The following is an 11,408-nucleotide window of genomic DNA, read 5'->3' as shown; positions in this document are numbered from 1 at the left end:
CTCCCTTTGTGCATGAGTGATGCCAAGCGGATCCCCTAATGATACAGAACGATAGGTTATGACTATAACCAAGTTCTGTTAATTAGGGGTGACGCTTGACATCCGACGCCGCTGCAGCCCTTGACCTCACCTTGTGGTGAAAGCTTGGGTAGGAGGAGAGCAGGTGACCACACACCTGCTTATGAAGGTAAGCTGATGAGGGGTGTGGTCAGACTAATACTGGTATTAAAGGTACATTTGTGGAATTTATTCAGTGCGCGTGCACGTACGCGAGGGAGTGCATGAGTGATGCCAAGCGTCACCCCTAATTAACAGAACTTGGTTATAGTCATAACCTATCGATAGCAATACTATAAAGTATATATATAGCTGTTAGAAAGTACATCGGTTTGTTGACAAAGCGTTGTCCTCCAGCCATATATTACACTGCAAGCCGTGGTCGTCAATGTGTTAAGGGGTTCCATGGAGTTCTAATTTAGATATCCATCCACTCCATACAATGTTCTCCAAATGCCAGACTAAAAGCTTGGTTTCATTGTTATACTCTTATATTGTTAAAGCCTCATACAAACCCCTTGCTCTGAATCATTTATGGAGACGAGATATTGAAAGTGAACCTCACAATATTAGTTGGGATATGGTATGGAATAATATCACCATGTCCTTCAAAAACCCAAATCATCAGATGCTTCATTTTCATTTTGTTCACAGATCTTACTTTATACCAAGAAGGCTTTTTCAAATTAATTCTCTACCTTCTCCTATAGGCTCACTTTGCTTAGGAAGGGCCATTGGTACTTATATCCATATGGTATGGGAGTGCCCAAAGGTTAGGGAATTCAGGCAGAATATCTTACAAGTCCCACCCCCTCTGTCTGTGCTGTTGCTCCATGACGCCACTTCTACAGAGCTCACATGCTGTTGCTCCATGACGCCACTTCTAATAGAGCTCACATGCTGTTTCTCCATGATACCTCTTCTATAGAGCTCACATGCTGTTTCTCCATGATACCTCTTCTATAGAGCTCACATGTTGTTGCGCCACTCTTCTATAGAGCTCACATGATGTTGCTCCATGATACCTCTTCTACAGAGCTCACATGCTGTTGCTCCATGATACCTCTTCTATAGAGCTCACATGATGTTGCTCCATGATACCTCTTCTATAGAGCTCACAGTACGACAGAAGCGCCTCCAACTGGCAGGTCTTACAGCTGCCAAGAGGATGACTGCTTGCAGCAGGAAACCACCACCAGTGTTGTAGTACTCGAGTCCAGGACTGATTTTCAGGACTCGTGACTCGACTTGGACTTGAGCACTGATGACTCGGACTTGGACTTGGACTTGGACTCGAGCATTGACTGCATTCAGACTCGGAAGATGCAGACGAGGACATGGAATTGTTAATTGATAAATAAGTTGATAAGTTATTATTATACATTATTATGTTTTTTGTAATATGCCCTAATCATTTGGCATAATATATTGATTTGTTTTGTTTGGCTATTGTGTCACAAAGTAAATAAACTCAGTTTGAAATGGTGACCGCTGTCATTTATGTTTAATGTAGATCTTTTTTTATTTGTATGTCAGCTCTTTAACTGCCAGAGTGAAGTGGACTCAACCTTGATGACGGGGACTCGACTCGGGCTCTTCTTTGGTGACTCAGACTCGAACACTGGGGACTCGAGACTCAACTCGGACTCGAAATTTAGTGACTCGACTACAACACTGACCACCACATACATTGTCTATGGGGGGCTGCTCTCTGCATATCTAGATCACACTCAACTTGAACTTTCATCTGCCAGAACACAGCACTCAAACATACAACGTATAACTTCATGGACACACTTTTAATCACCAAAATCAAAGATCATTTGGAAAGCGGGACCTTTAGTCATAACTGACTGTTGTAGTAAATGGGTCATTTTAAGGAAAGAGGTTTATCTGAGGGTCCAGGTGGTTGGGATGGGGGATAAGGCTCCCATCAGGATCCACAACAGTGGGCAGGGACTGCTGCCAGACATCCAACTACTAGGAACCTAAAAGGACAATATACTACCTTATGCATACCGCACTTTATGTGAATACTGTATACTTCATCAGATCATATATTTAGCATTTTTAGATTATGTATTAGATTAGATTTAGATTATTGGATTATTAGATTATATATTGCATATATTTAGCATTTAGTTTTTTTCAGACTATATATTATATTAGATTTAGATGATTGGATTAGATTATATATTGTAACTATTATTGTAGGGCAAATATAACTGAGAGGGCATACATACCCTCATCTCGCACCTTGTTGACCAGTATGCACATGTCCAGAGTTAATTATGTTATGTTAAGCATATTGATTTGTTTGACACTGCTTTTTACTACCTGTACCTCCCCTCCCCCATGATGCCTGAATTTCCCCAAGGGGATCAATAACGGAATATCTTATCTTATCTTAAGAAGTGGAGTTTAATAAACCTTTTTAATTTTCACTTTGTATGTTTAGCCTTTGGGTTTTATTAAAAAGGGGAAATGGACGTATTTATAACAGAGTTGTACAAATTGCAGGTATAACCAAAGTGTTCATTCATAGTATGTGCAGGCACTGGGTATTGATATGCACATATATATGATGCACCTATTTCTATGTTGTATAGTATGCATGGTGCATGCATATCTAATGTAGTCCATTTGTATGAATATTGTATGTATCAAGTGTGCAGAGCATTAAAGGGACAAGGTGGATACCTATGCAGATATGCACACAAATGTGGTAAACCCGTAAGTAGGGCTGGGCGATGTGCCCCATATTGTCCTTATGTTCAGCGGTATTTTGGTTCTTCCAGCGCAAATTGAAATGTGATCTTTGAATTGAGTTATGTATAGGAATGGATTCCTGATTTGTGTATATTATTGATGCGTGGCGGTGCCTTCCAGCTCTACCTGTAACATTTACATTTGTGTGTTTGTTTACCAACATGTTTTGGTTTGGAAGCAGCTATGAGCATGTTATTATGTATATATACAATTATGTATAGTGTGGTATGTATGTATGGTTATTATGACTCCTATGAACCACTGCCAGTAAATTTGACCTTCCCAGAAGCTATAACATTCATAAAAAAAAGGTTGATAAAAAATTATAATAATAATAATAATAATAATAATAATAATAATAATAATAATAATAATAATAATAATAATAATAATAATAATAATAATAATAATAATAATAATAATAATAATAATAATAATAATAATAATAATAATAATAATAATAATAATAATAATAATAATAATAATAATAATAATAATAATAATAATAATAATAATAATAATAATAATAATAATAATAATAATAATAGAAACGAATAAAATAATACAAATCTTATGACTAGGGTAAAAGTGATGACCTTGGTAGTAATTCTTATCAAAGGCATTATAGATAAATTATTCAAAAGCATTACTTCACTTTTACTCATTTGGACAACTTCATGAAACTTGCAAGGTTTAAAATCATGAAATATGCATGGTCAACCCATCACTTGCTTCATTATGAATAAGCATACCTTCAAATTGACACGTTTCCTCTTGGAAAGACAGCGCAGAACTCTGCCCCTCTCTCTCTCTCGTTGACTAAGCAGTGTCTGTCTCCTCACTGTGCAGTACGGGCCTCCTACAAAGTCAGCAAAAGCTAGCAACGGCAAAGTTGGTCAACTGAGAAGGAAAAGTCAACAAGCGACATCAGTTATTCGTTTATTCCACACACAAAAAAGAGAGAGACAGTAATCTTCTTGTATAATTTAAAGCCTATAGAATATGTGCAATATCCTCCCAGCCTATTTCAGTGTATGACTGGCCAGGCGGACCAGCTAGCCTACTTAGCCTGACCCCTGACCTACACATTCTAGGAAAAATACCTGAAATAAAACGACAAGAAACTGTAAAAGGTTCAGGTTCCTCAAGTAAATTGATTGATTATTGCTTTTTTATATTTCTATATTGATTATTGTAACACAAGTTGCAAATGTGGTGTTCAGGAAAAGATTGTGTTCAACAAAATACGAATCTGTTTGAATTCCATCAGCTTCTTTCAGTTTTTAACATTTCATTAATGTACAGTAAGGCCCCATGGAATATTTCATAATTAATTCATCATTCATCAGAAATGTAGGGGCTTTTTTTTTTACCAATACATGTCTGCTGCTGGACTTGGTTCAAGGTAGGCAGTTGCCCCCTGGCCTAACAATTTCTCCCTTACATGCTAGTCTGTCACTACACATATAACGTGGAACTGTGTGAGCTTGGCTCCACATGCAGTGAGCTTGGCCCCATATGCCGTGGAGGGCAACACATTGGCTCCACACTCTTTATTTTATTGTAGTTAGGTTGTAGCTGTGGTCTCGCAAACATGGAAGACTAACCACAAACCACAATGTGCCATCATAATTGACTATATGATTTATGTATGTGGGTGTGTGGGATACAATAATTTGTGATGTCTGACTAGGGTGAGTAAGACACGTTTAGCAGCAGAAAAGCATACATTTGTATTGTGTACATGCAATACAAAGGAGCACTGTTAATGTTGTTGGGAAATGTGTATATCTGTTGGTATATCTGTCTGATATTACGGTGGGCCTCGCAAATAAGTGAGGGAAATATTTGTTTTATTGTTAATGATGAATATGTATATCTATTAAGATTATTTTACATTGTTTGAAAAATGAATGGCTGTTTTTATTTTCTTCCCATCCATCCATCTATCCATCCATCCATTTGTTTAGCTACTGGTTTGGCCGTAGTGTGGCGTCTGTGTGGATGGCTATGATAGGATCCGGGTCTGTGTTACTAATAATGAAGTGGGCCTTCCCCTCGCCATCCACCGTGACCCGTTTCCCAGAGCAACCGCTTCCCTCCATCTGGCCTGAGATGACATCACAGTAGGAGCCCCCTGGTAGGCCCGTACGCAGAGTCACGCTCAAAACACTGAAAAAAAGCATCACGGAAGATTAGAGTGTGTCACTGCATTGATTTAAAATGGATCGTTTGATCAATCCTTTTCTCTGAGCAAGCATAAAACTGTTATTTTGGTCAACATCTTTTAATTTTTTTTATCAGACTGGGTATTGTCAGTGAATAATTTGTTAAAATGGAAGAAAAAAAGGACACAGCTACTACTACTACTACTACAGCTACTTCTACTAATAATGAATAATAACCTCACCAATCATCATTGTTGATGACTATGAATCCGCGGTTTCCTCGTCCAAAGGCTATCTGGTTGTTGCCATTGTCCCACCAGTTACATAAGGGCTCCCCAGCGACCACGTTGCGGAATGCCACCATGTTTCTACACAGATTAGAATTCAAATCAATTACCATCGCAATCACTTTCACAGGGGCGGAGCAAGCGAGAGCGAGTAATGGAACTGACTACGCAGGGCGGAGCAAGCGAGAGAGAGAGAGAGAGTAATGGAACTGACTACGCAGCCCCGAGCTGGTGGAGGGCCCTCAGAGGGGCTGCAATAAAATATTCGTTTTGGTCCTGAATTGAGTATTTCTGAATAATAATTTTAAAAGGTCAAACTTTTAAAATAATCAACAGAGGGAACAGGTTACAGATTGCATCCATCAAACTTTACAGCAACAGGTTGTGCGGTGGTCTGAGATCAACTGGATTTTGGGTCAGGCTTTTCCTGTGCAGACTATTGAGGCTAAAGCAGAGCAGTCCTTTCATGACAGATTTGAACAATAAAGGTGTCGTAATAACATCCACTTAGTGCTCCCCTTATTTCTACTATGGATGTGCTGGTTTAATTGTTAAGTCAATTCATTTATAATTATTGTCTGGAGGTGCATAGTATGTAAGAGTCGTGGATAGGGAGGGGGACCCAGAGACACATCGTGTGCAAAGGGCCCCCAAATTCCTTGCTACACCCCTGCACTCATACTATAATGTGTTACCCATGCAATTCATATAATCAAGGCCAGAGTCAATATCATATTTGACAGGTGCAATCAGTCACCTGATTGGTGGCCATCTGTGTTCACACACCCAGTCCCCCCCACAGCTTGGTGGAGCCATCAGGGAAACTGGGAGGGCCCATCCAGTCATTCTGATCCTAATTGACATATAGACATAAGGACAAGTAACTTAAATACCACCCTTTTAAAGAATTCTCATATGTTCTTCTTCTGCCCCAGGACAGTTCATTCAGTATTTATGAACATGCACCATGATTTCTCTCCTAAAGTCAGAAATCACCCTCCAGAAGTCTCCGATTGGTGATGTAAATGGACAATGAATGGGGCGCTTCCAATTAGCTTTTCAAATTCCATAAGTTTACAGACGTCCTGTTTCAGACATAGCAGACGTGTTTTACACACTTGACTATGGGATAATAATAGTATCAAGCCTTTGTCTCTCTTGCACTTAAAGAGCTGGATATCGTCAAAATCATTCTCCACACTTTCCAGACTTTACTTCTGTAGGAGCGTTGACATTTTTTGGACAGCCCATTTGCAGTTGTGACAATGAATGAACTCAACATTCCAACGTACCGTCTTTAGATAGTGAAGTTTGGACACATTGGTCCTCATTCTCGAACATGATCGTAAGTACCTTTGTAAATATCTTGGTAAAAATGTTGTACTAACACATTTACAAATATCCTCCTCCGGTTTTCTGAATGGGTGAACCAGTCTCCGTAAGTGGCCAAAATCTTCGCAGCTGGGTTCCCATGAACGAAATACGTCACTCATTCTTAAATTGCAATGCGCGTTCCCGTACAACTGAATTTGCATACAGACATGCCCCGCCAGTGTTATGGTTTGTAACCGACCTCAAACGCAACGGCACAGACAGGAAGTTCAGAGTTAGCCAAAAGCTAGGGCGTATTTATTTACAGAGTCACAAGATGGATGAGGTACAGTAATCAAACAAACGGGGATCTGGCATGTGACGATGTAGCGGCTCTGCAGATACTCCCAGTAGATAGTGGTGAGGAATTGGCATGTGACGTTGTAGCGGCTCTGCAGATACTCCCAGCTTTCACTCACGGTGGAAAAACGGAGAGAGAGAGAAATCAGAAACAGCCCAACGAACACACAGAGGCAGAGAGGTGACTGAGTCCAGTATAAATCACAAGTGACTTGATCTTCGGTGTACCACACCCAAGTTAGCTGAGTCCAGTGCAAAAACAACACGGTATTCTTCAGTGTTATTCTAACACACAAATTAGCTGAGTTCAGTGCAAAACAAAACGGTATTCTTCAGTGTTATCCTAACACACAAATTAGCTGAGTCCAGTACAAAACAAAAACGGTATTTCTTCAGTGTTATCCAAACACACAAAAAACTGATAATCCAAAAAGAACTGTTTCCAAAAACTCACCAAAGCGCAACGCGTAAAGCGGGCAGAAAACGAGGCGCAGCTCCAAACGGGGAACCAGGTTCTCCACTGCGGTTCTCCACAGAAAGGTCCTGGAGAGAAAGTAGACCAGGAACAGCGACAGGGAAAAGCAGGTATATGCAGTTGTATTCCAGAACAGTAGTACTCAAAACGACCCGGCATCGAATGACAGAAGGTCAGAGTATATGAAGCCTCTGGGGCGCTGATTAGAACACACATCAGGTGCGTGATGGTAATTGATACTTGACTTAGAAGTGTGCGTTCGGCAACGGACCAATCATCACAGAATCCTCACAGTACCTTAAAGGAACGGAGCGTGTGGCGGGGAACGGACCAATCATCACAGTACCTTAAGAAGCCTGTGGTGGGGAAAGAACCAATCCTCACAGCCAGCTCCTTATAAGGTGAAGGAGGTGTGTGCAAAACAGCTTGATAGGTTCGGCATTGCATCTGCACCATGCTGACCCATTCTACAGGTAGCGTGGGAGTGATTTGCGACTGATCTCAAAATGAGATTAGATTCAAATGTATTGTCATTATACAGCACAAGTACAATACACCATCCAACCAGAGTGGATAAATAGATGCTCCAGAAAGAAAGAAATGCGTGGAGAAAGGGCTTAGTAAGGCAGCCTCAGCGCACGAGCACACACACACACACACACACACACACGTACTGTATATGTGCAAAATGAATCGTTCCAGCAAAGTAGGCTTCTATTATTCTAATGACTTGTTTTATTAGGTATTATAGTAGTAAGTCCTACTGTAGAACATGACATATTAGCATGATATCAGTAATGTCAATACTGAATGTCAAGCTACTATAATACCTAATAAAATCAGGTATTTATTCTGCATTCTCGAACGGCTTCATATTATAAATTCGTTGTAGGATTTATGTAGGATTTACGAACTCGAAAAGGCAGTTGTAAGTTGGAAAGACCAGTGTGCGCCCGTGTTTTCACCAGCTGTCTCTGGGACAAGTTATTGGGGATTGCCGATACTACAGACATCCGTGGAATAAAATAATTATAATGATAATAAATACAACAATTACATTTTGCATTTATAGTCCTGACTCAATAATAATACATTTATTTTATATAGCGCCTTACATTAGGCATCTCAAAGCGCTTTACATACATGGCATTATAGCATACGGACAAACACAGTACATGGACAAACACAGTACATGGACTTTCACAATGACGACATGGTGGGGATAATACAGAGAGAGGGAGACAGCTTAGAGACAAGACAGAGAGAACATTTTTAAATAAATAATAATACTAAAATATAGGTGTGTACAGATGTGAAAATGTAAGTGATGCAGGGGTTGGGGGGTCAGGGGTGAGGGTATGCAAGATTGAACAGGTGGGTTTCGAGGTGGGACTTAAATGTTTCTACGGATGTAGCTTCTTTGATGTGTAATTAGTATAATACCTAATAAAACAAGTAATTAGAATAATAGAAGCCTACTTTGCTGGAACGATTAATTTCGTATGTATACAGTACGTTTGTGTGTGTGTTGTGTGTTGTGTGCTTGTGCGCTGAGGCTGCCTCACTAAGCCGTTTCTTCACACATTTATTTTGTTCTAGCAATAGGAATCAAACAAACAATAAATAATATCATAGAGAAGAAGACAGTATATGGCATATGAATATAGTATATTCCACTATACAGTAGCTATATCCGAGCTGATCGGTTTAGTTCATATTTATTTAGTTTGCAGTGTGTGTGTGTAATTCTCACGATGCCTCATTGAGTCAGGACTATGAATGCAAAATGTAATTGTTGTATTTATTATCATTATAATTATTTAATTCCACGGATGTCTGTAGTATCAGCAATCCCCAATAACTTGTCCCAGAGAAAGCTGGTGAAAACACGGGCGCACACTGGTCTGTCCGACTTACAACTGCCTTTTCGAGTTCGTAAATCCTACATAAATCCTACAACGAATTTACAATACGAAGCCGTTCGAGAATGCCGAATAAGTATGTGAATCGAGTTACGAAGGAATTCCTTGGTAACCTTTACGTATGTCCGTTCGAGAATGAGGACCATTGTTTTTTACTGAACAATTAAAACTAGGGATGCTCGATATTGGCTTTTTTACCGATACCGATATACCGATATTGTCCAACTCTTAATTTCCGATACCGATATCAACCGATACCGATATATGCAGGGTTCCCCCCCCCCCCCTTTTTCAGGTAATTAACATTACATATCTCTTGTTGTGGAATTAACACAACATTATGCATACTTTTGACAATAAATAAAATCAGAATTTGTTCTTACTTGCTTGCCTGGGTAAATAAAGGTTATAGAAATGTAAAAAAAAAAATTTAAATAAATTGAAAACCGATACCGATATTTTCCGATATCACATTTTAATGCCGATATCGGCCGATAATATCGGACATCCCTAGTTAAAACAGACGTTAAGATTCTTCGTCTGGCTCAATTGACAAGGCAGCTTCAAAGGCAACTCTAAGAAAAAGCATGGGGCCACGAGTTGCTCCCCAGGGACAAGACATGTCTTCAGATTGTTGTGGTGCAGTAGTCTCCAGCTCCACAGGGACAAGACATGTCTTCAGATTGTTGTGGTGCAGTAGTCTCCAGCTCCACAGGGACAAGACATGTCTTCAGATTGTTGTGGTGCAGTAGTCTCCAGTTCCACAGGGACAAGACATGTCTTCAGATTGTTGTGGTGCAGTAGTCTCCAGCTCCACAGGGACAAGACATGTCTTCAGATTGTTGTGGTGCAGTAGTCTCCAGCTCCACGGGGACAAGACATGTCTTCAGATTGTTGTGGTGCAGTAGTCTCCAGCTCCACAGGGACAAGACATGTCTTCAGATTGTTGTGGTGCAGTAGTCTCCAGCTCCACAGCGACAAGACATGTCTTCAGATTGTTGTGGTGCAGTAGTCTCCAGCTCCACGGGGACAAGACATGTCTTCAGATTGTTGTGGTGCAGTAGTCTCCAGCTCCACAGGGACAAGACATGTCTTCAGATTGTTGTGGTGCAGTAGTCTCCATCTCCACAGGGACAAGACATGTCTTCAGATTGTTGTGGTGCAGTAGTCTCCAGCTCCACAGGGACAAGACATGTCTTCAGATTGTTGTGGTGCAGTAGTCTCCAGCTCCACAGCGACAAGACATGTCTTCAGATTGTTGTGGTGCAGTAGTCTCCAGCTCCACAGCGACAAGACATGTCTTAAGATTGTTGTGGTGCAGTAGTCTCCAGCTCCACAGGGACAATACATGTCTTCAGATTGTTGTGGTGCAGTAGTCTCCAGCTCCACAGGGACAAGACATGTCTTCAGATTGTTGTGGTGCAGTAGTCTCCAGCTCCACAGGGACAAGACATGTCTTCAGATTGTTGTGGTGCAGTAGTCTCCAGCTCCACAGCGACAATACATGTCTTCAGATTGTTGTGGTGCAGTAGTCTCCAGTTTCTAAAGCACACATTGATGTCACTACTGTACAGACTTTTCAATTGAACATAACTCACCCCAGTCCATAACCAGTTATACGTACAGTATGCTAATTATGAAGAGACAGCTGTTTCAATTGCAAATCACTGATGGCACCATTCATGTTTCTACACTAAAAGATGCATTAGGAATGGGAGACTCAGACTATTGTACATGATTCAAGAAATGATTACCAACCTTGCCTTTCACAGGACGTCAATCCCACCGGTAGCTGGACATGACTCTGATCAGTCCATACGGATGGGCTGGCATGAATGTCACAGCCATTTTGTACATCCTGGTTGAACAAAAAGTACAGTGAGGCAAGTTAAATAATATGTCAAAATAGACTCAAGCTTAAGCATCACCAACTAAATTACTGTAATAGCAGGTACCCAAAAAACTACACATATTAACAAGTGATAATCTTGTAATATTCTTGGACTTAATGCAAAATTGTATAAAGACATCTGACAATGGGGTGCGATTATGTTACTTT

General features: G+C 40.3%; 1 pseudogene across 1 annotated transcript in view; it reads right to left on the bottom strand.

The window, feature by feature from the left end:
* Nucleotides 1–4,796: 4,796 nt before the first annotated feature.
* The window catches only part of LOC311237912 (alpha-amylase-like), a 30,953-nt pseudogene continuing 24,341 nt past the window's right edge, over nt 4,797–11,408 (bottom strand). The window contains exons 8-11 of the transcript in view: nt 11,108–11,207; nt 6,039–6,134; nt 5,237–5,362; nt 4,797–4,998 (exon numbers count right to left, since the gene is read on the bottom strand). The product of the transcript in view is annotated as an alpha-amylase-like (transcript). The remainder of the gene's footprint in view (nt 4,999–5,236; nt 5,363–6,038; nt 6,135–11,107; nt 11,208–11,408) is intronic.

The sequence above is a fragment of the Notolepis coatsorum genome (assembly GCF_963971535.1).
Source record: "Notolepis coatsorum genome assembly, chromosome: 12".
Classification (NCBI taxonomy): domain Eukaryota; kingdom Metazoa; phylum Chordata; class Actinopteri; order Aulopiformes; family Paralepididae; genus Notolepis; species Notolepis coatsorum.
Note: the sequence above shows the minus strand (reverse complement) of the source record. Positions and strands in the feature narration are given on the sequence as shown.